This window comes from Amblyomma americanum, chromosome 9 (genome assembly GCF_052857255.1).
Source record: "Amblyomma americanum isolate KBUSLIRL-KWMA chromosome 9, ASM5285725v1, whole genome shotgun sequence".
Classification (NCBI taxonomy): Eukaryota; Metazoa; Arthropoda; class Arachnida; order Ixodida; family Ixodidae; genus Amblyomma; species Amblyomma americanum.
In genome coordinates this window covers 24,660,969-24,686,578 of record NC_135505.1, presented here as the reverse complement: position 1 = coordinate 24,686,578, position 25,610 = coordinate 24,660,969, and the positions used below count along the sequence as shown (strand labels likewise).

Genomic DNA, 25,610 nt, shown 5'->3' with positions numbered 1-25,610 from the left:
GAGATGTCTGAACGAGCGCCTAATGGAACACGCTCGCAACGTCAGAAAGGGGCAAGGCGGATCGCTGGTTGACCACATTCTCGCATGCAAGTGAAAACCCTGTAAGCCTTTCTTTGATAAAAGTCTTGTAATAGGAATAAGTAGAGAAAGGTTAACGCGCGAAATCATTGAAGCCGAAAAGATAAATAGGTCAGGATACTCGTGTGTAAGCACACCTTCCATTCTCCTCTCAGATAAAGAGATCGTTTTTCTAAGAAATCGATACTGTTCGCACGTGTGATTACTGTTTTCTGGTGTATAAATGTGATGCTTCAGGAGAATAAAATTTGTTGGAAGTTAGCGCTCGTGGTGTTCGTCTCTCGTCTCTTGTGTCCTCGTCTTTTGCTGCGCTACAGTGTATTGGAAGAGTGTTGCAGTTTAACACGAGGCGTGTTCAGCTGCGGCGACAGCTGCAACGACAGTTTGAAACTGAAATATACAAGGGGGCCTTGATAAGGTCTAGGCACCGTAGGTTTCTGGATGAGCAACAATCTCGTCCGGCTCTGATTGATGAAAGGCAGACTGCTCATTGCAAATTGATTGTGGTGGTTGAGCATACAGCGATGCTCCTGGCATTCTCGATGCTTTCTTTGACTATTATCGGACGCTGTTTGGGGGATGTGGGGTCAAAAATGGGAGATAAAATTACAGTTGCTTACACGAAGCCTTTCCTCGACTTGACGGCATTAAGGATAGTTGCCGGGCCAGTTGGTACATGATCTCACCGAAAAACAGCGCACTTACACGGGACAGAAAAAGAAGACCCGCACAAACAAAGCGCTGAGTTTTTGCATGTCTTCTTTCTCTGCCCCGTGTAAGCACGCTGTTTTTCGGTGAGATCGATTTAACGATGAGCAGTTTACTGCATTGGAAAGACCTATCACTTTGGACGAAATTACATCTGCTATTTTTGAACTGGCAGCTCAGACATCTCCTGGGCCAGATGGTATTACTAGCGAGTTCTATAAAATATTTCTCTTTATATTGCGCCTGTTTTGATGGAGGTTTTACAGGCTTCCTATGACTGCCTCCCGCTTTCTAATCCGGAAATTGTGTATTAGCTCTGAAAAACAAAGATACAAATCACTTGAAAACAGTTGAAATATGTCGTTCAATTTACCTCTCTTAATTAGATTACAAACTTTCTGCAAAGGTTCTTTGTAATCATCAGCAGCTACTTTTCGCTGACTCAATAGGCTCGCATCAGGTCTGTGGTATCAGAGGCCGCAGCATCAAAACCCATATTCATATTGCACATTCTGTATTGGAGACAGTATCAGATGAGACCGCCCAAGTAGCCGTTATTCAGATTGGCTGGCAAAGGAATTTGATAAAGTTCGTCCTTATTTCTCGCTTGCGGCCCTAGAGCATGCAAATATTGGAGTCTGTTGCGCAGGGGCATAAGACTATGCCATAAGGAGTCCTATACAGGGCTAACTGTTAACCAAGAGCTAACCAAACCTATACCACTGAAATTATTTGTTCGCCAAGGCTACCTTAAATCGCATTTGATGTTTATTTATTTATTTATTTCAGTTACCTTCGTGGCTCGGTGGGCATTAAAAAGGAAAGTGGGAATGAAAAAACAAAAATAAAGAGAGGGGGAGGGTAAGCACGGTACATTACATTAACAGTTATGAAGCCAAATGAGGTTTGACAGTACAGAAATTACACAATTCAATTATAACAGTAGCAAGCAAAACAAAAAATACATGCGTAAGTACCAAATTATTTGACGCCAGAAACAACGGGTAGAGCGGAATCAGCAACTTAAAAAGCAATGACGCTTTGTCGATTGTCGTGAACCCCTTCGCCTCAGTATTATTAACAGCGTAATTATCCGTAGTTTCTCCCTGGCACAATGTGAAATTAAAATTTTAAACTATGCTGTTAGTGTCGCCCTGTTCTGTTCTGACAAGACGAGTGTAAATAAGGCATTACATTTGGGTGAACAGTTTTGTGAGGTATCAGATGTGGCTCTTAATTTAGATAAATACAAGGGATTTTAGTTGGGTTATTGGGGTACAACGCCAAGTCATTTTGGCGGCATCAGCTGTGACTGCGGCGCTCTACCGTACCTAGGTGCTCCTTTGCACGAAATTCACAAGAGTGGAGCCTACAGGGATTCGCAGATAAGGTCCATGAGGCGACAAACCCAGGCTTCGATGGGCAGGAAACTGTCAGCTCGGCCTCCAGTCTACAATATTTTTTTATTTGCAAAACTTGCCTATGTGCTCCAGGATCTCCACTGTGCGAAGAAGAAAGTGCAGGTGTGACATGTAAGAGGCCAAAAAAGAAATGAAGTTTGAATGAAAAAAGAAGACGCGATGGCGAAAAGGATGACGTGTGCCAATTGAAGATATATTGGCAGTGACTGAGGTCAGCTATGCCAGGATATACGTAGCGGGAGCTGCAGTTCCCCCCTAATCTAATCACGTGGTCAGTTATACGACGAGCCTTCTTCTTCTTTTTCTACCTCTTAAAACATGGAACATACCCACAAGGGGGTGTTGGCCAAGGTGTAGTGCCATTAACAAGGAAATTTTCATAGAAGATAACGACAAAATTTTAACACCAAGCGTGAATTTTGAAAAATGTATCAGTCAAAAACGACAGAAGAATGTATAAAGTGAAGTAACAGACATCATTTTGGTGAAAAATAAGAGCTAGAAGAATTTCAAAAGAGTTAGCAAATCAACCTACCAGTTGCAATTATATAATCACGGAGTATCTTACAAAATGAGCCCAATGCAAATCTTTTTGCACTCGCACCGAAGTATAATAACACTGGCAGAGATAACGGGAGCCCTAACTTGGAAAGAGGGACCTCCAGGTAAATCTTTCTCTGACGTGCGCACTTTGGATAATAGAGGAGAAAATGGTCTACAGATTCGACTTCCCCGTATGTGTCACAAAGGTTTGTCGGTGTCCACCCACATCTGCATAGATATACATTCAAACTGGGAATCCTGCACAGCAACCGCGTCACTGACGCCTCACACAGCTTGGTTTTACACGAACGGACGTTCCTATGATATGCTAAGTGCTGATAATCAGTGGTATTTAGTAAGGAATCACGTAACCTGGCTGATATGTGTTGGAACCGCTGAAACCTGGAAATCGCCAGCAACCTGAAATTCGGGACGGGATGTGTCACTGACCTGTCAAGAGCCAACCTTGCAAAGTAATCTGCCGCCTCATTTGAACGAATACCTGCATGGCCAGGGCGCAGACAAAACAGACTTCCTTCAAAGTGCATGGCACAAAAAATCGCAGGAAACGGCTCAAAAAATCTGTTTGTGATGTTTCAAGGGAGACTAAAACTGACAAACAATCAGCGAGAATAAAAGCGTGAAACACAAGAAATTTAGTGCAGGGCCATTCCAAGAGCCAAAAATCCCGCAAAGAATACAGGAATATAATCTGGGATGCGTACAGAATAGCTCCATGCCAAATTCTGCGAAAAGATGCCAGCTGCTGCTTTCTGGCAGCTGACGGAGGCATCGGTAGAAAGCACTGCATGATGGGGGTATTCCTCTATATGATCAGAGAGAAGACCGTTTAAAATGTTTGCGGGCATGTGTTTCGCATGAGATGGAAGGTGTAGTCAAAATTGAGTTCCACTGCTGCCGGCGTGTCATCAACCCACTGCAAAGAGCTGAGATGAAAACCAATCGGTGTTAAAAGGTTCTGAGTTAACATCACTTGTGGCATTTGATACCGTGGCCAATGATGAGAAAAGAATAAGGCCGGCTGAGACACAAAAATAGGATTACTGACATCAGTCACCGTGCCCAACGACCTGAGGAAAGTTCTCACCGTGAGAATTTGAAAGCGGGAATTTAAATCGGGGATACGGGCTTCCAGGGCGTTTGAAACTGATTTTGGGGGACCTGGGCAGAGACGTAGAGCGCGTCTTTCCTGTAATATTAAGGGTTTAATCTTGTAGTTTGCGCTACCAGAGAACAGAATGCAACCAAATTCAAGCATATGTCTTATATGTGTAGTAACAATAATGTGTCGCTGCGCATCCCAAGCTTTCTATTAGCGATTCTTGTTAGCCAGCATAGAGCGCGTTCTCCTTTATATCCTTGAGTCTTTACAACCTCCTCTTCAGTTCCTCTTCTTCGGTCGTATCCATCATCGTCTCGCTCTGGTCTTCCAGTAGGGCCAGAGCACACCGCTGTTTCCGCTCCGCGTCCTGGCTTTTGTGCTTGACGATGCGCCCTTCTCTCTGCTCCGGTGTCTCCGCATTTCTCTTCGCCCTGCGCTGCTCGTTATTCCTTGCCTAGACGGTTAACTGCCAGGCTAAAATCTCGGGATTCGACGACTCGAGTTTATCCCTTCTTCTACAGTGCGCAGCATCGGCCTCGCTCTCCTTTGCCGCCATGACAGTGAAGCTTCCACCGCCTCATCACCCCCCATTATATATAATACACTGCGACCCCTCCTCCCCTTGCCGCGCATGCGCAGTAGAGCGCAGCGGCAAGGTGCGTCAGCTGCGTGCTGTGACGTCACTCGGCTCCTCGCGCACGCGCAGTCTTCTTGGCCGGAGGCGAGCGGCGTCTACTCTGCGGTCGGCGCATGGTGCACCAGCTGCGCGGCTCTGACGTCATTTGGCTCCTCGCGCATGCGCAGAACTGGTGACCGACAGCCACGACGAAACGGCGAGATTGCGGGTAATGTAGCTCTCGCTACAATAAAGAAGATGAAGACGAAGTATTCGGCGACATGACAATACGTGATTGATGGAGAAGCGAAGACGATGACGACGATGGTAATAACGTGTGTCAATGTCGGACAACAATGCCGAGGTTATAAAAGCGCGACGGATGACACTGGACACGAGGGGAAACAGAGAAGCGAGGGCTCCGGCAGGTAGGGACGCCTCGGTTGTGATAGTTCAACGCCGGCTGCTGCTCCGGTGATCTCATTTTCTACGGCACTGCGCCGTAGGCTCCCTGGTGTTCCTGAGCCTGTTCCGGGGATTCAGCTGCTGTCGCAACCACCTGCTACGCCGAAGGGTACCTCCAATGTTGTTACCACCTGCCACTTGCATCGTCCTGGTGGTCCCCCCAACGTCAACGCCAAGGTCGCCTCTACCAGCGCTTCAACCGGGAGCTCTTCCATCGCCGCCAACGACGCCAGTCTTTCGCACTTCCAATGCCACCTTGGCTACGACGCAACTGCTTGGACCTACGCAACGCTTCGTCAGCACCGAACTGCGAGCTCGAACACCGAACGCTAGTAGTCTCTCACTGCTCCATTATCGCGTGTACCTTTAGACTTTTTGTTTTGTGTTAGTCTTGGTATTTAGTTTTGTGTGCAAGTGCCTTTGTGGTGTAGGTTTTATTAAATGTGCGTCCGTGTGGTTACAACGGTCGCCTGATCCATTCTTTCGACCCGAGCGTTCTCCTGATATCCGTGACAGCAAGTGATGCACAGAATATTCGCTACCTTCGTATGGCGCTCCCAATGGAAACCCATGCGTCGTGACAATTTATATCTTTCTGTAAGGTCTGGTGGAATAGGTCTTTTTCAGTTATTCTTGAATCAGCTTGTCTTGTGTTTTTTTTTTCAAATCGGCAAACCACCCCCTTTTTAGCAGCGGTGCTTATTATGTGTCTTAGTGCTTATTTGCCTCTCCTATTCGCACCGACTGGACACAACCGTGAGGGGCCTTTAAGGGGATTTCTTAAGAAAGTTTCTGACACTTTCGATTTCCTCGCTGTGCGGTTTTCTTTAGACTACCTGTATAGCCGCTCCAAAAGACAGATGACTCTGGGGCTTACAGAGTATTTGTTTCCTGTACCGTTGTAGCGGCAACCTTTTCTAGAGTTTCTCGACACCAGTGTTTTAAAACGTGTTAACCGAATGTGCATTTCTTCTGTTGCAAAAACGTTCTTCTTTAAACTGCACGCATCGGCACCGCCTCTCAAGGCATGGTTTGATGCCAAGCAGAAGTTCATGCCATCGACGTGGAATTATCGCCTGTGGAATGCGCTGCACACTATTGTTTTGTTCTGTACAATGATCGTATGTTTTTCTGGGACATGATTACAGCGGAAACTTGTGAAAGACATGGGAATCACAACCTACAGTATTCGTTTTTAGCCTGTTGAGAAGAACTGGGTTGGGTCATGCAATATATGTTGATGGAACTATTTAGTCTCTGGAAGAGGCGTATGATGGACCGCCACACCGAATCACCACAGGCATCGAAATCTTTGTTCCGTGAGCCGTTCATTTTGGTGGGAGCTGTGTACGCTGCCGTGGAAGAGCTGCCTAGCTGGCTCCCATATCTAGATGCAAGTGCGTGTCTCCCAGACTTTTGATGTTTGCGAAGGCGGGGCCATGCAGGTGTATGACGGCCTCGTATTACACAGCTCAGCGTTTTTTGGCGTAAACATACTCCCATATTCTCTGTTGGCACTATTTTCTTGCAATAAAGAAAGAAAAACTGCGGCGATGGCCTAGTGCTCTCGCGCAGCGGCCTGCGAAGCTGATCTGCTCGCGCCACCGCAGGTTCGACTCCCAGTCGCTTATATTCGCTTGATTCCGTTTTTTACAACGTGGCGTCGCTGTTCCTAGGCAAAGGCAGAAGATACAAAGGTGACAAGATTGTTGGTCGGCGTCGCTGAGCGCACGAGTCCTTTCGCGCCTATACGAACTGGACGAAACAATAGAACACCTCATGCTCAAATGTGATGGTATCCAACCAGATGTCGATGCAGGCACAGTCACTCTTCCTGAGGCCTTGGGGTTTAGGGATAACAAAGGTAATGTAAATAAATCTGCAGCGGAAATTAGCAGAAAGCGATTTAAAGATTCGTGGTTCAAAAGCAGAGATGACATAAGGTTAGAAGTGTTGAACTGGAAACGTATTTAAAGAAAATGACGAGTTTTAATAACAACGTCCGAATCAGTTGAACACAAAATAAAGAAAAAAAGCTGAGCATGGTGGAAACTGCCATCACCCTATTTCAAAGGGGATACTCATACCTTCCATCCATCCATCCATCCAGGACGCAGAATATGCGCAAAGTAAATTTAATATTGTGCAGTTTTCTTCTGTTCGGAACGGCAATCATTGGAAAACACTGTGTCAATAAAACCTCCTTTAGTGCGAGAGTTCGAAAATCTAACTATTTGCGAAAAACATTTCTGACAATGCTGCGATCACAGTGAGACTTGTGGGGATTGGGTTGCTTGAATGATCGGAGTGCGTGCCCGCTGCTGCCGTTTGCTCGATGGAGATCCCGTGGGGTGTCCACGAACATAATGCAGGCGGCCGTGCTCCTTGTCTTCCTTTTTAAGCGAAGCTCTTTTGAAGAACCACTGTAAGTCACCCTCTATACCGTTCTTCCCGCGTCGAACTCACGTCCCCATCGGTTCACTCCGAGTGACAGTTGGGCGCCTTTGTTACGGGAGACATTATCTTAATTCATAAGAATGCAGACGCAGAGGACTTGAAAAATTACAGACCGATCAGCTTACTATCCGTTGCTTGCAAGGTATTTACTAAGGTAATCGCTAATAGATTCAGGGAAACGTTAGATTTTAATCAACCAAATGATGAGGTAAGCTTTTGTAAAGGATATTCCACAGAAGACCATATTCACAATATCAATCAGGTGAGAGAGAAATGCGCAGAATATAACCAAACTCTATGTATAGCTTTCATTGATTAGGAGAAAGCATTCAACTCAGTTGAAACCTCGGCAGTCATGAAAGCAGTGCGGAACCAGGGTGTAGAAGAAGCTTGTGTGAAAATACTGGAAGATATATACAGCTACTGCACAGCTCCAGAGTCCTCAATAAAGTCAGGAATCAAATTACAATAAGGAAGGGCCTCAGGCGAGGAGACGCGATCTCGCCATTGCTATTGACCGCCTGTTTACTGGATTTATTCCGAGGCCTGAATTTGGAACAGGGGGGGGGGGGGGGGGGGGGTCACCACAGTTAATGCAGAATACCTAAATAATCTGCGATTGGCTGATGACATGGCGTTGCTAGGTAACACAGGAGGCGAACTGAAAATCATGATCAATGATTTAGACGGGCAGAGCAGAACGGTGGGTCTAAAAATTAGCATGCGGTAAGCCAAATTATTGTTCAACAGTCTACCAAGGGAACAGCAGTTCACAATTGGCAGTGAGCGCCTCGAAGTGGTAAAGGAATACGCCATCTTAGGCCAGGTAGTGACAGCTGATAAGATGGGGTAGAGCGCATATGGCAGGTTCTCTGAGATCATAAATAGCACTTTACCAATATCCCTCAAGAGAAAAGTGTACGACAGCTGTATCTCACCGGTACTCACCTGTCGGGCAGAAATGTGGAGGCTAACAAAAAGGATTCAGCTTAGGTTAACGACAACGCAGCGAGCTACTGAAATGAAAATGATAAGTGTAACGTTAAGACACCGGAAGCAGGCAGAGTGGGTGAGGGAACGAACGCGGGGTAATGTCATCCTAGTGGATATCAAGAGGAGGAAATGAGCTTGGGCAGGGCATGTAATGCGTGTATTCCAAGAGAAAGCAAGCCTAACCGGGGCCGGCCGAAGGTTAGGTGGGCGTAGGAGATTAAAAAAAATTGTAGGCATAAGGTGGGCACAGCTGGTAAAGGACACGGTTAACTGGACAGACATAGGAGAGGCCTTTGCCCTGCAGTGGGTGTAGTCAGGCTGATGATGATAGTGCTGATGTTTCGGCGATGGGCCCCGAGCGGGAAATGAACGGGGGAGATCGCCACCGACTTGGGCAGCAGAAAGATGCATAGATTTCGCCTCCCGGGTGCCCCGGCCTTTGCCGCTGGACCAATAGCACGGGTGGTTCAACCTGCGCACCTAATATTTGTGGTGCAGCCCAGGCCCGAACTTTTGAAGTCCGGTCGCCTGCCTCTGCCGAGCTGACGCGGTCCGGATCCGAGAGGGCCTGATTTGGCAGGTTGTCCGTCAATGCCGGCCACTGCCGGTGACGACGTGCGATGAGCCATCGACGCTTGACCTGCGTCGTCAAGATGGGCTGCGTGCATTCCCCATCTTCCTGCGGCTTGTGTCCCACGCGATTTAACCCCTTGCTTGGCCGTGCGGCATGCGATCGCCCTTAGCTATGCCGTCTGCGGTCCCGATTTCGGGGGCTGCGGCTGGGCTATGGGTTGTACTGAGGTCCGGTGGTCAGTGCCGTGCTCCCTAACGCAGCTTACTGTGTCATACATACTTGTGCTCTCTAATAATAGCGCCTTCCTTCCTTTGGAGAGAGAGCGCAGTTGCGCAGCGAACACTGGCAGTACCCGCAGCTTGCTCTGGCCGGAACTCGCGTTATGCAGGCGAAGTGCCACTTAACACACCGTCATGTGGTGGCAAACTCCACAGACCTTAGGAGGCACGCAACTTTCTGCACCTCAACATTCCTAACTGCACACCAAATGCGTTCGTAAGCTAGATTGTGATGCCATGATGAATATTAGAGGAAATGGAGGCAAAACGCGACAGGAATTTTCGAGTCATCTTCATTGTCTTTATTCACAAATTTGAAAAAAAAGATGGTGTCGAATTGTTCCCTACCATCCTAGTATCACGGTCACTCATTGTGAAAGAAATAGGTTAGAGCAACACAGTAATATTGAAAAACTTTCAAACTTCAGAGTGTCGGAATTTCCCCCGCTCCCCGCGGCAAAATGAGAGTACACGCGGCGAAATGAGGTGCCTGAGCAAAATCAACATATTACTCATCCTTGCAATGAATACAGACGAAGTTTGCTCCATGGGCGCCTAGAGAATCTTGGTGGCCCTATTAAAATGACAGACAGTGTACTCAGAACGAACCCGGCACTGTTTTGTTTCATGTACCACTACAATCTAAGCTATTCTACGGCCGGGCTCTGCGAATAGCGCGGCTAAGTGATGTTTTTGAATTTCTTGTCCTCATCCAGCATTTGTTCTGTTTTAATGCCACACTCGCTATTTCGCTAAGCCGTATAGAATGGACATAGCATTTCATTCGATTCGTAGCGCGTACATACGAGGTTTCGAAAGCGACTGTATAGGCAGGTCCAAAGAGCGCTTGCTCCATTCTCAGAATGTGTGATTGTTTTGTCAAATAGCTCGCTGATCATACTCACCGCATAGAGTGCGACCCTGAAGATAGCACGAATTTTTACACAGTTTCTGCGTTTCGTATTCTCTCACTTTCTTCGATTTTTTTGTTGTGAGCGCTTTTGCGAACAACAAAACGCTAGATGGTACTGGCGTCTCTCCAGTGCTTTCTTAATGATTTCTACGGGCTACTTGGCATTCACATCTTTTTTTCTACGTATAAGCTATCCTAGAGAGGGAGAAAACGTGGTAACGCTATTACATTTAGATTTGTCCCTACAGAGCATGAGATCCTGTTTTGCCGTGCCTGGGAAAACTTTTTGAGCGAATAGTCACCCGTCGACTACAACAGCACCTAGAAGAGAAGGGGCACTACCCGGACAGCATGTTCGGTTTCAGGGCAAAGCTGTCCACGCAGGACGTTCGCCTTCAGATAAAAGAAGTTTTAACGCAAATCCCGTACAATGGCAAAAACGTTATGATGGCCCTAGACGTCAAAGGCGCTTTTGATAATGTAGGCCACACCGCCACCATGTAGGAACTCAACAGCGCCAACTGCGGAAATAAGATCCGCGATTACACCAGGGCCTTCCTAAGCAGCAGGACAGCCACCGTGGGAATCGGGGAGCTCAGAGGAGAAAAAATCAACACTCCGAACAAGGGCACGCCGCGAGGCTCGGTCATATCACCGGTACTCTTCAACGTAGCGATGATAGAACTAGCAGGAAAACTAGAAAGTATCGAGGACATCGGCCTCGCAATCTATGTGGACGACATCACGATATGGGCAAACCAGGGAACGCTATGACAAAAAGATAGAAGTTTACAAGAAGCGGCGACGTGTGTGGCAGAGTATGTGAAATAAAGAGGACTGGCGTGCTCCACTGAAAAGTCGCAGGTCCTCAGAATCCTGAGAGGGAAGAAAAACCCGGAGAAGGTAGAAATACTGCTGGAAGGAAGCCACATTCCAGAGAGGGAACTGGTCAGAATCTTCAGAATGGGGATCCAAAGAAACAGGAGATTCGGATTCGCAATCAACCGGCTTAAGCTGGCTGCGACGCAAGTGGCAAGAATGATAACCAGATTATCCCAGAGAAGCCGTGGCATTAAAGAAAGTGACACTCTGAAACCCGTAAGAAGTTTGATCATAAGTAGGGTGACCTACTCCTTCCCATACTTCCAAACAACCAAGAGAGAAAGGGACCAAATCAACGCAATCATTCGGAAGGCGTATAAAACGGCCCTTCAGCTGCCGATGTGTACAGCAAACGAGAAGTTACTAGCACTCAGCATTCACAATACATTCGAAGAGCTGGAAGAGGCACAGCTAGAGACGCAAAAGGAAAGGCTGGTGCAAAGAAGAAGCGGCACAAGAAGGCAAGAAAAGTTGGGATACAACTTAGAAAAAATACTAGAAAAGGAAGCACACATCCTCGACAACATCAGAGCCATTATCAAAATCTGCTCGCTCCCCAAAAACATGGACCCAAACCTCCACCCGGATAGGAGAAAGGCGAGAGCAAAATACATCGAAGAGAAACTGGATATCAAAGAAAATACAGTATATGTGGACGCGTCCAGATGTAGAGGAAGAGACGTGAGAATGGCAACGGTAGCACACAACTAGGAGGGCGCATAATTTGCTAGCGAATCCATTAAAAACGGTACGGTTGATGAGTGCCAGGAACTCGCAGTTGCTCTAGCGATCGCCGAAGGCAACCGAATCGAAAAATCTTTAACCATCCTAACGGACTCGAAAGAGGTGTGCAGGAAATATATGAAAGGAAGGATAGGTAAATGTGCAAGACAGGTCCTAGCACAAGTAGCTCCAAAAAAGGACTAGGCGAGGCATGTTATTTTCTGGGTAGCCGGACATGCGGAAGTATGGGGCAACCTCAGGGCCGATGAGACCGCTCGTGCTTACACGAACCGAGCCTCTCATCCACTCAGGCCGGAGGGGGCCTCAGAAAACGTAATGGCCACCTCCTCAGAAATCAGCAATTACTAAAGGGAGGTAAAAAAAAAGATATCGGGAACCGCATTCTAGCCTGACTCTGGAAGAGGCAGTCATATGGAGGAGGCTCCAAACAGAAACCCTAGCTAATCTTTTCATATTAAATAAACTGTATCTAACGCAGTACAGGAACACGTGCCCAAAATGTGGAGGCAGACCCACGGTGTATCACACAACGTGAGAGTGCAAGGGCAATTATCGTTTCCATAATAAGAATAAACCGTGTCGGGAGCAGTGGGAGGAAGCACTTTCCAGCCACAATCCAGCCTTCCATTGAAGGCGGGTACAACATGCTGTGAAAGCTGCCAGATCCAATGGGGCCCTGGAAGAGGGGCTCCACTCGCTGAAAAGGGCGAAGACATCGCAAGATGAAGACGACCTCTGCACTCTGAAGTGTGTAGAAACTAGAGCAGTAATGTTTATCCTGTCCTATCCTATTCTGCCGCACTAATTGCCTGCGATTGAAATAATTCTCGCCTAATTACCTGAGTGGCCAAACTTCTTAAGATTTTTTTACGATAAGACCAACAACCGATTATAACAGACTCTATAGAGAAAAAAAACAGCTTTAAGGGGGAGCGATGATCACTTTAACCCTCAATATCGGCGTTTAGTCCTTAAGTTTGGACATGGCACGCATCTTGCTATAAATGCGAGCCGAGCACTAACTGAAGGAACTAACTCCTGAGAAAGAGGCTAATGGGGCGACGCACTGCATCATAGCGACACACTAAAATCAAGCGAACAGACCTCGACAGCTATAGTATTAATTTTTTTAAGCGCAGGATGTTGTCTAAGGCCTCTGAGAGCACCGATGCTGTCCGTGGCGAAGCGGATACTTTTCTGCATGAGCAAAACCCTTCGTGGAAACGAAGCGATCGGCACCTGAGAAAGTGCATAAACACGTGATACGCGCCTAAATACGTGTCGAAAGTGAGTTGTAAGTGTTAGCGTTAAGTGAGTGTACATAATTTTGTTTCCATTTGTTTACCAGCTTACGATATGCTGGGTAAGCATCGGCGAAAATTAACGGAACTATGAATGGCAAACAGTCAATCCTTGAATCCGCTGCCCGCCGGTAACAAGAAACGAATTGAACAGCGGGCTTCATCTGTAATCGTTTGCAACCGGCCGTAAAGTGCAGCTGCTAGATGCTACAAATAAGGTCACCTTATCTGCAAGAAACAAAGAGAAAACAACGACTTGTGGTTACGAAGTACCCGGCGTAAAGCATACGCGGTTCGGCAGTTTTCATTTTGCCAGTAAAGCTGTTTAGTCCACTGTGCGTATGTTTTAAGACTTGCGGCAGCTTATCGCGAAAGCATAAGAACGCAAAATCACTATGAGTTTCCCTAAACACCAATGCGTCTAAGAAGACTGTCAGCGGTATACCCAAGAAAATTTTCTGGTTCGAATAAGAAGGCTTTTATTTCGTGCTCTGGGCTGCCTGCTGTGGTGGCCTGTTTCATATCCGCGATAGGTGCCCAAAAAGATGTTTGCTATACAAACGCGCCGCGCTGAACTGTGCAAATAAGGGATGAACCTGATCTCGCCAAGATCTGCTGAATTACCTTTCGGCACTAACTTAGCTGAACAAAATAAAACATCACGAGTAATTATACTTCCATAGTCCACTCACTTAAAAAAAAAGCATCGCGGAATTGTGTCCTCCATAGAAATTTCCGATCAGTTTTAATAAACGAATAGCGGTATTGTGAATCTTGTAAGGGAATTTATTTTTCAGTTTAACTCTGCTATGTTAACGGCTAGATAGTACAATGAAAATGCTGCAATGTGCCTTCTACAATGTTCCACTTCGATGCGTGCACCATTCAGTTTCAAAACGACTGTAATCAGAGAGGAGGTGGTGTTGCCATTTAAACTAATTTAGGTTCGACTATTAAGTAGAGACAGAGTTCTTAAACACTACTGATAAATTTGAAGTATTGACTTCCAAACACAAGCATGAAATGCTGTTAGTGGAGAGGCCTCCAAGTGAAGAATTTTGAACTTCTGAACCTTCCTTGAGTTATTTCTCGAGTACATTTGTGCAAACAACCTTAGGTTCATGTGCGGAGGAAACTTGAATGTCAACATCAGCGAGAATAATAGTAATTCCAATAATTTTGTCATATTGTATAATAACTCTAGAAACGTATTTGAAACACGTACGCGCAAGTTACGCTTTCTACCTCTCCTATTCCTGATGTACTTCTTACAAATCTGAATACACAAATTAAGCATACTGGTGCAGCTACATAAGGTATAAGCGATCTTCGTCCTGTTTTTATGTTCTACCAGCCAGTAACTCAATGTAAAACTAGCCCCGAAACGGCGTCACTTTGCAGAGCACAACAAAACAAGCCTTGAAATCGTTCTAACATCGCATTCGCCTTTATTATTGAACTGCAATATTACGAATAACAAATGCACACGGCACATAATTATAGGTTGTTACTATCTTAGGCAAATATGCGAAGAACACTCTCCTATTAAGCCTACGAAAGCTAAGCTCACCGTATTAGCGCATTGTTCAGCGAAAGCCGGTTGACATTAGCATGTTCGTCTTCACCACCTGCCACGGTACCATCGCTCGTCGTCGCAGCAAAACCAGCGTCAACATCACCGCTAGCGGTGCGGTTTTGCACGTTCAGCCAGGACGTCAACATGTGGCGACTTTCTCGTCGGAATGGAGAATAGCCTCGTCCACTGGCATGGCGAATCTAAGAGCATGCCACGGTGCACACTTTTTGTGAACTGTCGTTGTCTCCTCTCCGCACCTCGGCAACGCGGCATCGACCTGCGCAGCTGCATCCTTGCCACCATCGCTTCTGTGGCTGTTATGTGATGGGTTCCCCCGCCATGTTTGGTGATTCTCCTCTCCACCTCGTTCAATACCCGCACTAGCCTCTCCTCTCCCCTTCTTCTGCAACGGGCAAGTCGCAGGAGGAGGAGGAGGAGGAAAAAATTGGCAGTGGCTTAGCTCGGCTATGCCAGGATATACTCAGCGAAAGTGCGTTTCCCTGGCTGAGCTTGTTTTTCGGAAACTCGAATGGTGTAATCAGTCACGCGACGGGCCTTCACGTCCTCTTCTTTTGGTTCCCGTTGACTGACGCCTTCCATAGGCTTCATCTCGGCGGCTGTGCGGCGTCTATTACGTTCGGCAGTCGGGCATCTCCGTTTTGCAAGGCGTTGCTTTCTCTGTTCGGGCGTCACCGCTGCTCTCTTCGCCTTCTGATGCTCATTCTCTCTTTGTTGAGTAGCCAAGTGCGAGGCGACAACCTCGGGATCGGAAGAGTTAACCCTCTCTTGTCTTATGTAATGAGTAACGTTAGTTATGAGCAATGAGTTACTCATTACAAGTTGTTCCTTTGCGAAAAGTACTTGAATATAAGTATCTCGTTGTTTATTTTACATCTAACGTAACATGGACGAGGCAAGTTGGGTATATCACATCCAAAGCCTGCAGAATGCTTAATTTCTTAAAACGAAATTTCAATAAAGCGCAGTCTCATGTCAAACAACTCCGGTATTTCACTTACATACGGCCAATTCTTGAGTGTGCTTGCCTTGTATGGGCCCCCAGTTTGCTTACTTATGTAACATGCTCGAGCGCGTCCAGAATAATGCAACGAGATTTGTGTCCAATAGTTACAGGTTCTCAACTAGTGTCACGTCTCTTAAAAACCACTTTATTTGTGGATTTTTTAGCTAATCGTAGGAAACATTTGAGATTGCAAATGATGCATCGCATCAATTTTCGAAATCTGAGCATTGACAAAGAGCGGTACCTGCTTCAACCTCACTGTTTTTCTAGACGACTTGATCATCAGTGGAAGACCCGAGGGATTAAATGTAGGACAGATATTTACAAAACCTCGTATTTTCCACGGATGATCAATGAGTGGAGCAGGCTACCAGCCGGCGTCACTCAGTGCTGCACGCGCAGTTCTCTTGCGCTTGTCTTTTCATTTCGTTAGTGTCATTGTTTTTATGGAGCGCGGTTGTTCTCCTTCAGTGCATGCTTTTCCTCATCTATGATTAGTTGTATTTTGTATTTTTTGTATTTCTATTGTGTGTATTTGTATTGTATTTTTGCTATCCTCCGTACTTTCGGCCAAACGAGCAGAAGTTATTGTGTTTCCGCCTGCAATAATGCCTTCGTGCGCTGCAGGTACCTGTAATAAATAACTAAATAAATAAATAAATACCGCCGCTTAGAAGCGGCTGGACTCTCCATCTCTGCAAGCATGTCAAACGTGTGATACAGACGCCCATTACATCACCACCTTTTATGCACAATGCTGCGCATGCGACGTGCTGTTCCGGTGATAGAGGGGCATGCGGCGAGGCGGTGACGAAGAACGCGGCGCAGCTGTGGAGTGCCCCTCGTCTCCATGGTATCGGCGCATGCGCACAATTCCTGATCCGCGTGACGTCACGCTCGGCTCCGATGATGGAACGGGCGCGACGCGACGACGAAGCGCATGCCGCACCTTGCTCCTCTCTTGTCATGGTAACGGCACATGCGCACAACTTTCCTCTCCCATGCACCGCGAAATGCCCGACAGATTTGGTTTGGTTTATGGGGGTTCCAAAGCGACTCAGGCTATGAGAGACGCCGTAGTGAAGGGCTCCGGGAATTTCGACCACCTGGGGTTCTTTAACGCGCACTGACATCGCACAGCACACGGGCCTCTAGAATTTCGCCTCCATCGAAATTCGGCCGCCGCGGCCGGGATCGAACTCGCGTCATTCGGGCCAGCTGCCGGGCGCCATAGCCACTCAGCCACCGCGGCGGCGGGGATGGTAAGGTAAATAGGGAGAGGTAATGGCAGTGATACTTGAGTAGAGAATGTGCTCTGTGTCTTCCTTGATCTCTGTACAGTTGAGACAGTGAGCTGTGTCACGCCATCCTAAGTTGTAGGGCATTAGTGTAGTGAGGAGAGAGTTATTTTCAACTCTGCAAAGGATGTGTGCCTATTCGATGTTCCGTGTTCAGTGACGGTTTACGTTTGGGGTAAAATTGTGCGATTTTCGCCGGTGTTCTGGTTGTGTTCATTTATTTGCTCTCTGTTTGTTGCGTGGTCTTTCACTGACGTTGGATTTGGCAGGGGATCGAAGGCGCCCGCTTGTTGAATTCGCAGGCCCGTTGAAGAACCATCTCATTTCCCCTGATCTCAGCATGAGCAGGAATCCAACACATGGTGATTTTAATGTTCGGATTGCTCCCATAAGATTCTATCAGGATAGCATGTAGGTAGGTTCCCAATATTCTGCGCTCTATGTTGCGGACGACATTGCAGGAGACGGTATAGGTGTTAGTTGTCTGGTGTTTAGTGAGCAGTGATGCTCCTTGCATGGCATATATTATCACATTAGTTTCTAGAGCAGTTACGTTAGGAGAGTTGGAAAATAGCCCAGCTGTGCGGGTGGTTGCTTCTGTTGCCTCGGGGAATCACATCACCTTTTTCTCTGCTTCTTTCACTCTCACCTTCCTACCTATACAGGAGGAAGTGAAGCAAACACGTGCGGGTTATTTATTAGCAGGATTTCCCCGGTTATTTCTAGAAGTTCGATGAAAGCTTTTGTTACAAAGGTTCATAGCAAGAACGTAGCAAAAAGACGTAGCGAAGAAAGACGAGTACAGGACGGTGCTACACTTACAACTGAAAGAAACTGAACAACAAAAAAAGCCCCATCACTCTGCAACAACGCGTGCGCATCCGCAAATCTTAAAAGAATGCCCCACACTGATAGTCCAAAAAGAGGCGGAAAAAAAAGCTAAAAACATGCGAAAGAAAGAAAAAGACAGCAGAAATCTAAAAAGAAGAGCGCCCGCTCATATAGGACAATATGTAAACTTGGATGCGCTCTAAAAACCTGCATTCCTTTTCCATGAGATGAATAGATGGTGTGGTAATGCACGCGTCACTACTGCACCTCGTTATTTCAGTGGCTTCCAAGATTTCCTTTGCCAACTGATCGGTACCACGTCCTGATTCCTGATATTTGAGTGTGATTCACAAAGGGATAACAATCTTTGCAGCCCTTGCAGTGCTCTAGCAAGCCTTAACCCGTTTGTCGACGAAGTGAAGAGGCATGCTCACCCAGTCTCACCTTTAGGCGTCTGCCCGTCTGCCCAATGTACACTCTCCGACAGCTAAGAGGGAACTGATAAACAATATCGGTGGCCCATGATACGTGCAGCTTCCGGTTTTTTGCGCCACATGCTGAACTCTTAACCCCCTCTTGTTCTGCCAAAGCACATAGCCTTGCAAGCTTGAGGGGTGCTCAAAAAACGATAGCAAGCCCAAATTTCGCTGCCCCACTCTCTTCAAGTTTTGCAAGAGCCTGTGTACATAGGGTACAACCTCTAACGTTCTTTCCTGTTGTTCTCCAGGAGCATTTTCCTGTGCTAGCTGGACATTTTTTCCTTCTGTAATTTTTTCCCGGACATCCTCTGCGACTGACACTAGAACATCCGAAGGGGAGCCTTCTTTCTTCAGTCTTTGAACCTGGCTATTCTGTGAGGACATGATTTGAGGAGTGCTGACCTGAGACATGTGGCCGCTATGCCTCGCTTAACGAGCATCGAACGTGAAGAGACATAAGCCAGTAGCGTTTTTTTTTTTGAACCTCAGCTAACTTGGCTTTGTCGATGGACATTGAGCAACTTTTTTACTCTGTGCCGCACACTGTTCATCGCTGTGAGGGAGTGTATTAAAGAGGAAGGACGTTTTTGTTTCAGAATTCTTGCGGTGTTAATACTGAATCCTTTCTGGAACTCCTGACCCTATACCTCAATTCTACAATTATTAGCCACCCGAAACATTTCTACATACAGAAAAGTGGGTTTTGGATTGGCTCAAGCGTTGCCGCTGCTCTGTGCGACATTTTTTTGGCTTAGTTTGGATGACTGTGGATGTCCTAGTTAAGCGATGAGGGCGTTGTGCGTGTATTTAGTTATGCTGATGATTTCTTTGTTGTTCTGAAACTTTGTCTTAGAGGTGCCTTGGTCTTAGTTGCAGATTTGATCCTAACACGATTGAAAAAGATCATGAATTCATTGTCCTTTTCCATTGAACTATCGACACATGATTCCAATCAGTTTTCAGGTATTCACCCGCATATTAACATTGTTGGGCACTTTTGGTGGGCTGAACAGCCTCGGCCCAAGAAAACACTACTGCCTTGTGACTCATCACGTCCAAAGCTCGTTAAGCGAGGCATAGCGGCCAGAAGTTTCGATAGTCAAGTTCAAAGACAGAAGAAAGCAGGCTTTCCTGCTGATGTTCTAGAGTCAGTCGCACAGGCTCTCAGCAAAAAAAAAAATTGACAAGGAAAAAATGTCCAGCTAGCACAGGAAAATGCACCTGGAGAACAATAGAAAAGAAAGTTACAGGTTATGCCCTATATACACCGGCTCTCGTACAACTTGAACAGACTGGCAGCGAAATTTGAGGTTGATATCGTCTTTTCAGCACGCCTCAAGCTTGCATGGCTATGTGCTTTGGCTGACCATAAGAGGGTTAAATGTTCAGCATGTGGCACAAAACACCGGAAGCCGCACGTATCATGCGCCACCGGGATTGTTTATTAGTTCTCCCTTAGCTGTGGGAGAGTGATGCATTGGCCATGCCTAAACGTGAGACTGGATGAGGATGCCTTTACTTCGTCAGCAAGCGGGTGAACACTTCCCAAAGCACTGCAAGGGCTGCAAAGATTGTTATTCCTTTGTGAATCACACTCATATATTACGACGTGGTACCGATCAGTTGGCAAGGAAAATCTTGGAAGCCACTTGAACAGCGAAGTGCAGTAGTAACACGTGCATTAGCACACCATCTATTCATGTGATGGAAAAGGAACGAAAGTTTTTAGAACGCATCTAAGATTGCATATTGGCCTACATGAGCGCGCGCTCTTCTTTTTACATTTATTCTCTGTATTTTGAAGTTTTTAGTTTTCTTTTTCCGCCTGTTTGCGTATTATCACTGTAGGGCATTCTTTTGAGATTTGCCGATGTGCACGCGCTGTTGCAGAGTGTTCGGACGTTTTTCATTGTTCAATTTCATTGAGTTGTAAGCATAGCACCGTCCTGTCCTCGTCTTTCTTCATCCGGTCTTTGCGCTACGTTTTTTTAAGAATGTCTCACCAACTTGCCCTGTAGTATACTTTCTTGAACATGTGAGTAATATGTTTTTATTGACACGTCGTCGAAAATATCTTTCTATATGTGTGCGCACTTCGCGCGATGAGAAATTACTAGGGAGCATTGCCGTGTGGAGGAAGCTGCCGGGCGTACAAGTGTATCAGTTGTTCACTTGCGCCTCCGACGGACGCTGCTCCATAGAGTTTCCCGAAATACCTCAGCTATATATCTAGAGATAGTAACACAATGATTGGTCAAATGGTAGGAGAATGGTCAAATGGTTAGGGGAACGCTTAAGGAGGATTCGAAGTACGATGTATTTCTGGAAGCTCCATAGCTTTCCTTTGTAGTCGCGGGGCGGCAGTTTGGCTGATGACAATTAGTAATTACTCCCTTATTAAAGACTACGAGAATTCGTCTGGACGTCACTGCGACAGAAAGACCTTGCAGACTCCCTCGAGACGTCTCGTTCCGCCGAAGAGGATACAAAACGGATCCTAATGAACTTGGCTGAACACCCGCGAGCTGGTGAACATGCGTCAATCTGCGAGCTAGCACTGGAATCTTCAAACTGTTGCAAGCTCAAGATAGGGCAGCGCGGATAAGATACTCAGTGAATGTGAAAGCTGATTTTTCTATTACCTTGCTCTACCTAATAACGCCGAGTACAATGCTCGGAAACAAACTGTTTGTTCCTGCTGTGGCGAGAATCAAGAGGGCGGTCGCAGAATCTATTTATAACATCGAGACTTGGCACAGAAACACTAGCTATAGCTCACGAGATTCGAATGAAGGTTTTCCACGCCATTCATGCCAAGCTAAGCATGCCCAGCTAAGAACAACACCGTCAAAAGACAACTATCACGCCCTCCATTTTCTCAGCGAACATCTGAAGCTTCTATGTGCGAATAAAGAGCGAAGACGACATGTTGTAAACTTCGTGCGTTACTGCCGCATTCTTGACATGATTTATAATCACACTCCTGCAGGTACATGAAAAACTGTGGGGCCATCACGATGGCGCATCCTGTCGCATTCTGCTTAAAAACCTTTAAAGCAAGATAATGGCAAATGAGTTCATGACAATAAAAAAAAAGAAGAGCTGAAACTCTCAATATCAAATAAATAGATCTGCTTTTCTATAACACGTTTTGGAGTGTACCGAATCTTGACACTCCATGTCAGACACCTGTGTAAAAAAGTTATTATCCGCGCAGCTATTAGCGTCTGCAAGAATTTTTGCGCCTGCGAGTCTCATTCTGTGGCGTCCGCGGGCTTCGAAACCTGAAGTCCCGGCGGGAGCGTTGAGGCATTGGTTTGTCTCGGTGGCATCGGCCTACCGTCGTGGCGACATTGTCAGCAAACGGTACCGCCCACACACAAAAAGGACGAGAAGGGTGCACAAGCGCAGATTCGCTACTGGTTTTAGTTAGAAGACGCATCTTTTGTAACTTCAAACTGTCATAAGGACTTTGCGCAGTCCAACCTCCGACCTTGTTTGTGTGTACACATATATATATATATATATATATATATATATATATATATATATATATATATGTGTGTGTGTGTGTGTGTGTGTATGTGTATATATATATATATATATTATATATATATATATATATATATATATATATATATATATATATATATATATATATATATATATATATATATTTGGTCAGTAATAGGAAAACGGGAACAGCTACTACAATACAAGGATACCGTAAACTGTAACAAAGCAAACTTCAAAAAATCCTGAACCATACTATAAGCAGCATAACTGCAAAATCATAAAAACGCAACACGGACCACAATCACATAGGCACGAAATATTAAAAATTACGCACAAAGGACATTGTTGTCATTATTTGTTTGATGGGCAGCTAGTTTAGTCCTAAATTTAAGTGCGTCGCGCACGAAGACTATTTATTCGGGTAATTCATTTCATGCTGCAACTGTGCAGGGAAAAATAACCTGTTGAAAATGTCACTGTGACCATGAAGACGCTGAACACTCATTGAATTAAAATTGCGGCCAGAAGTTCGTAGTGGCGGCTGTAAAAGAAAGTTTGGTCGATGAGGAAAATGAACGTATAGTTTATGATACAAAGTTGTGCAATTTTTGTGTCAGTGTCAGAAGTGTCAGAAGGTCAAGGGAGGCTTTGATTCCAGTTATGCTGAGGGGAGTGTCAGACTGGGATGACATGAAACGGGCCGCACGATTCTGAATGGATTCCAAATTATTATTTAGATATGCTTGATGGGGGCTCCAGATTGTCCATGCGTATTATAGTTTGTTACGGATGAAAGTTTCGCAGGCGAATTTTCGAACGAAAGGAGGGGAAGCGGAGAGGGATCTTCTGATGAAACCGAGAGCGTCTGCTCTAAGTTTTTGAATGTGATCTGACCGGGTTAGTTTGTCGTTGATAGTTACGCCGAGGTAACGATAAGAAACGGTTTCAGAGAGGGCTGTTTAATTTAATTAATACAGGTAGCTGCGGTTTTGCTGCTTTCAAGAAACACGCAGAAACTTTCACTTTGAAACATTAAGTTACGTGCCATTTTGAACTCCATGATTCAATGAGACTTAAATCGCGCTGGAGCAAGGACTGGTGAGAGTTAGTGGAAATGCGACGATAAAGAACACAGTCGTCAGCAAATAAACGTATACTCGATGATATGCCGTTAGGAAGATCGTTAATAAATGTTAGGAAGAGCAGCGGTCAAAGCTCCGATCCTTGGGGAACGCCTGAGATGACTTTCGTTATTCCGGAATCTTGATTGCCTATAACTGTGAATTGCGAGCCGTCTAAATGAAAGCGATTAATATAAGATAAGATTAAGAGATAAATTCGAAGGCATGGAAGTTTAGTCAATTAACTGACTAACCCAACAACGCACTCAGTTAACCGACGGCTCCATTCTGCATCTGTTTATTTTTTTCACTGTCCTCCTATCTACGCCAGCTGTGGCAAGACGCGTTCTCTCTCATCCTCGGCGGCGCGTTCGGATCGGCCAGTGCCACAGCAGACGGCGGCTCTCTTTCTCGGCCTTCACTCTCTCCCGTCGACTGGAGAGACTAAATGCGTTCCACTGCTGCCGAGTAATGCTTAAATGGCCTGTACTAAAAACTCGCAGAAAGCTTTTGCAGCTTTCGCTGTGAAAACCAATCATGAATCACACGGGCTTATATGGACATGATAAAAAATAAAAACTATTCGTAGTGCGCCTTTCTGCTCGCACGCCTATCTTTTTCACTGCAATAATTCAAGGTAGCGAGAAACAGGTTAAACGGGCAACTGAGGCCTGCAGTGAAAAATACCATCAAGATGTATTTTATGATATCTCTAACCGTAATCAAGATACCACCTGGAAAATTCTCAGTATCATCCTCAGCAACAGCTCACCTGAGAGAAGAATTCCCATGGTTTTGAAAAACTGGGAAAGCGGCAGCCGAGCACTTTATGAGTATTTTATTTTTTTTTGAGACACAGAAGAGGACCACTCCAATTTTACATTCACAGATATAGCGCCGTTCAACGTTTACTTTGAGAGCGAACATGTCAAAGAGAAATTTACGCGAACATCATATTTATTATGGAACTTCATTAGGTATTAACCATATCCTAATAAAAACCATCAAGTGCGTTTTAAAATTTATTGTTTCGGTGCTTGACCCCATCTTTGATCATGTGCTCGAAACCGGCACGATTCCAGAAGCTATAAAGGAGTCTAGACTAGCAGTAACATATAAAAATGGGTCAAGAATTTAGCATCAATATGCAGACTTATATTTATTATTCCTAGTGCTATAAATAGTTATCTTTCTTTCTTTTTTTCTTTAGCCGCGCCCCCCTTGGCTGCGGCGGAAACAACATAACATAAGCACAATAATTACAAAGCAAAAGAAACATCAATACTGCATGATATGAAAGGGCATGAAAAACACAAAAATACAGGTACATAAGAAACAATAAGTTGGATCAGTAGCGTGGTGTTATGAAAAACAGTCATCACAGTGAAGGTAAAGATCCGGAGTGAAGGCGAACGAAATTATCAGCACAGCATGGTATTTAGTTTTCATTTAAGAAATGTCTCTAAGTGTTCTTCTCAGTCGTTGCACCTTGGTGGCAGTAAACAGTATCTCAGCTAATTCAGGATGCGCATTGAGGAAATCCGGAATCAAATAACTTAGTTTTTGATCACCGTATGTTGTACGCGAACGGGGCCTTGGTATTAAGTTATGTCGTAGATAATAAGGACCAGGTTGGGCATGATATTTAGTTTGAAATGGTATATCTGTTTGGTGAAGACGCGAAATTTCCAGGGCCAGTTTGTGTTTATGGAGTTTGTGAATGGGCATTATTTTATTACTTTTAAAATGAGGTGCAGTGTCCTCCGAAAGATCTAAATTGCCTATTGCTCTCACTGCTCGCTTTTGCTAAGAGAAAAGACAATCCAAATTTGTTTTAGTCGTTGTAGCCCATACTAGGAAACAGTAACAGAAGCGTGAATGTAAAAGCGCATAGTATATTTGCTTTTTTACAGCAGACGGAACATGGTATCTTATCTTGTTTAAAATTCCCACGGCTCGCCCAAGGTATTAAGCGCTTTCAGACAAACACGACATTTTGACTGTCTCTTAGTTCAGATTCAGGAATGACAAGTTCTCTGGAAGAGCATTCGTTACACTTAAAGGAAGAATTGCTGAAAACATTGAAATGAATATTCAAGCATTAGGTCTATTCATTGATCTCATCAACACCTTCGATTCCATAAGTCATGGAAAGAGAATGTTTAATTTTTGTTTTTTCTGGCGCTTCAACACTTATTGCGGCTGCGTGGCTGATGTTTTATTGCTACATTTTCGATACACGTTTTGCTGCAGTAGACAGTTGTCCGTGTCTTTTTCGAGCATCTATGAACACAAGTAGGAGGATGTTTGAATAGCTTGCACATGCCTTTATCACGCGCATGCTACCAAAAATGACTTTTACTTGGTGGTGTACTAAAAAGAAAGTAAAGAACTCTCATCTCTTTACGCGACATGGCAAATTAGCCTTGATATTTCAAACTCACAGTAATAATTCGCATGAACACGGCGAGTGAAACAAACATTTTTCACGCATAAAAGAATGGTTTTCTGAACGATTGATGTTCACAAAAAGAAAGCAACCAGCCATTCGTCACCACAATAGGGCTTAAGGAACAATGTTTAAAACGACCTAAACATACCGCAGCAGCACAACAGTGGGCAGCACTAGCAGTGTGCAAAATTAAAACAAGAATTAGGGAGACGCTTAA

The 25,610-nt window shown here is 45.3% G+C and overlaps 1 protein-coding gene across 1 annotated transcript in view; it reads right to left on the bottom strand.

Moving 5' to 3' along the window:
- LOC144103246 (tear acid lipase-like protein) overlaps positions 1 to 25,610 on the bottom strand; it is a 163,669-nt gene that overhangs the window by 86,937 nt on the left and 51,122 nt on the right. The window lies entirely within an intron of this gene.